The sequence below is a fragment of the Nelumbo nucifera genome, chromosome 6, assembly GCF_055504915.1.
Source record: "Nelumbo nucifera cultivar China Antique chromosome 6, China Antique-T2T, whole genome shotgun sequence".
Classification (NCBI taxonomy): Eukaryota; Viridiplantae; Streptophyta; class Magnoliopsida; order Proteales; family Nelumbonaceae; genus Nelumbo; species Nelumbo nucifera.
In genome coordinates this window covers 35,227,786-35,230,907 of record NC_142654.1, presented here as the reverse complement: position 1 = coordinate 35,230,907, position 3,122 = coordinate 35,227,786, and positions in this window count along the sequence as shown.

The window sequence follows — 3,122 nt, the reverse complement described above, 5'->3', positions numbered from 1 at the left end:
TCTTTCTTCTATCTCTATTCTTTTGGATATTTTTTGCTAAATTTTTTTATTAAAATTCAATTTAATTTAGTTAAAAAGCAATATTATCCTCTATTTTCTCCTAAAGATAAATTTTTTAAACTATCTTTATAGTTTAATTAATTGACTAAATTTATTATTATTATTTAAAAATTGACTTAAATTATTCTTACTATTTTTAATAATTGACTAATTCTACCTTTTATTACCTTTATTGTTAATTTTCATTAGTATTCCGTACAGAAACCTTATTGAAGTTGAAATTCTTTTAAAACCTAATATTACCCCTCCCTTTTCCCCTTCCTCTAACCGACACAGGAACCGATCTAACGCCTTTGACATGACCCGTCCTTTGCTTCCTATTTGCCATTGCCCACTTCGGTACTTTAATGGCAAAGGCTTCCAACCTAAGATAATGACAGAAAAAGGAGTCATGCAAGAAGCCATTAAAGCATCTTCTAAGCTTTCTGTTTTCCGTACTTTAATGGCGACTTGTTTGTGCTGTGGCGATCGCGGCAATCGTAAGGAGTTCAGATCTGTCCATTTCGTTCAAGGAGGCTCTTACTGGTCCTCGATTTCGCTCATGTCAGCCCCCACCTGATTCCGCTGTTTATTTAGCATTTCTTTAATCGAGTGCGTCTCTGTTCTTTGAATATGGTGGAATTCGTTTCATCAGCTTCTCATTTGCGGCTTTCGCTGCCGTATTATTTTGTTCTAGAAACCCTTTAAAGACAAAACCCCACCTTACACCTTTCAATCCGATCGAAAATTAAAAATTGAAAAAAAAGGAAAAAAAACCCGCAAAACCAATCCATCAAGCTATTAAGCAATCAAGCAAGCTCTGTAAGTCCATCGTTTTTTATACTTCTTAGTCTCTTACTCTGTTCATACTTTCCACTTCTCACTTCTCATTCGCTGGAATTTTGGATTTGTAGAGAAGGGCTTGAAATTGGCGATTTTGGAAGCATCAACGACTGCAACGGCTGAGAATTCTGAAGAGAATCAGAGAACTCAGAGCCATTGGTTCCTTGGTTACCGGACGAGATCGCCAAGCACTGTATTTTACATCGCTGCAAACATTGATGACCTACAAGCCGGTGCTGGTGGCTAAAATGCGCGCGGAGTTGGCGAGGTACACTAACGAGAGTTTTAAGGGTAAAACGGTCATTTTATATTTTTCATTCATGTTTAACGATCCTGCTAATGTTTAGACAATTGTCAATAACGGTAGCCTCAGTCAATTTTCAAACAGTAAGGGTAGTTTAAGAAATTTATTCTATTTATAATTCTTCTTTATCTCTTAAATTATCTTTAATTTAGTAAAATTTCTCTCTTAAATTAATTCTAAAAGTGTTTTTATAAAACTACTTTCATAAAAATGTTTTTATAAAACTATTTTTGTAAAAGTGCTTTTATAAAATTACTTCTGTATAGGGGTGAGCATTCGATTTATTCGATTAAAAATCGAACTGAATAAACCAAATTTTTTAAAACCGAAATAAAAAAATAAAAACCGAAATCGAAACTGAATTACAATAAAACCAAACTAACTGAATCAAAATTTTTCGGTTCAGTTTTTGGTTATTTCGGTTAAAAACCGAATTTAATTAATATATATAATATTATATATTATAACCTATAATATATATTATGAAATTTAATTTCATTATAATACATTTTATATAATATATTAATATATAAATATATAGCATATTATATATTAAATATTATATTGTATATTATATATTATATAATGAATTTTAGTTAATTCGGTTTTTTCGGTTAACTGAATTACCCAAAAACCAAAACCAAATTTTTCGGTTCGGTAATTCGGTTTTAATTGAATAATGTTCACCCCTACTTCTGTAAAAGTACTTTCATAAAAGTGTTTTCATAAAAGTACTTTTCATAAAAGTACTTTTATAAGTGCTTTTGTAAAAGTGTTAGTGCTTTCATAAAAAGTGATTTTATGCTGGCTTCAGTTTTGATTGATTTTAAATTGGGCAAGGGTTTGGCCTCATTATCGGATTATTGGAAATTCGACTTAGGTCCAATTCAAACCAATAAGAATATGGACCAATTTATTTTGGATTGGCCCAATCCAATAATCATAATGGACCATCTAAATCTGATTTTGATAAATGGATTGACACCCCTAGATTGAACAATATAAACCTAATTTATAGGTAAAAGTGATCAATTGTTTAATTTATTTAGTAATATTTATGATCAAAACAATGGAAAATGTCTAAAACTCACCACGAGTTTTCAACATTTCTCTTAAACTCACAACTTTTCAAAATGTCTAAAACTCACATTGTCAGAAAGGTTTTATTTTCCAAAACTCACCTGCTGTTAGTGCACCGTTAATGCTTCTTAACAAAGGTGTCTATGTTAGCATAAATAACAATATTTATGACCAAATTACCCTTGAATGGTGAATTAGAGGAAAAATGTTCTTTTTCTTTTTTTATTGCATTTTTAGTGTTTTGTTATAATTTCCAATATTTTTTATAATTTCTGTTTTTTTACATTTTTTCTATTTTCTACAATCTATAAATTTTTCTGTATTTTTTTATTTATTTGCAATTTTTGTGTTTTTATATAATTTTTGGTGTCTTTTCTACAATTTTTATTTTCTGATTTTGTTTTTCAATTTCTATAGTTTCTATAATTTGAAAATATTTTTTATTTTGTTTGCAATCTCTATAATTTTTTATATTTTTTGTAATTTCTATGTTTTATGTATTTTATATTTGAAAATATAATTTTTTATATTAACACACATTATTTATTTTGTATATATTTTATATTTTTCTATGAAGATTAAAATGGTAATATATTAACACCCATTAGTCTATTTAACGTCAAATTAGTGGCATGGTGAGTTTTAGACATTTTGAAAAGTTGTGGTGAGTTTAAGAGAAATGCTGAAAACTCATGGTGAGTTTTAGACAATTTATGGGTAAATGACTTACCAAAAAATGAATGGCCCCTTCCAATAATGAAATTTATAAGTAAAAGTGGTCAATTGTTTAATTTGGGCAATATTTATGACCAAAAGAATACGAGTAAATGAATTATCAAAAAGATGAAAAAAATGA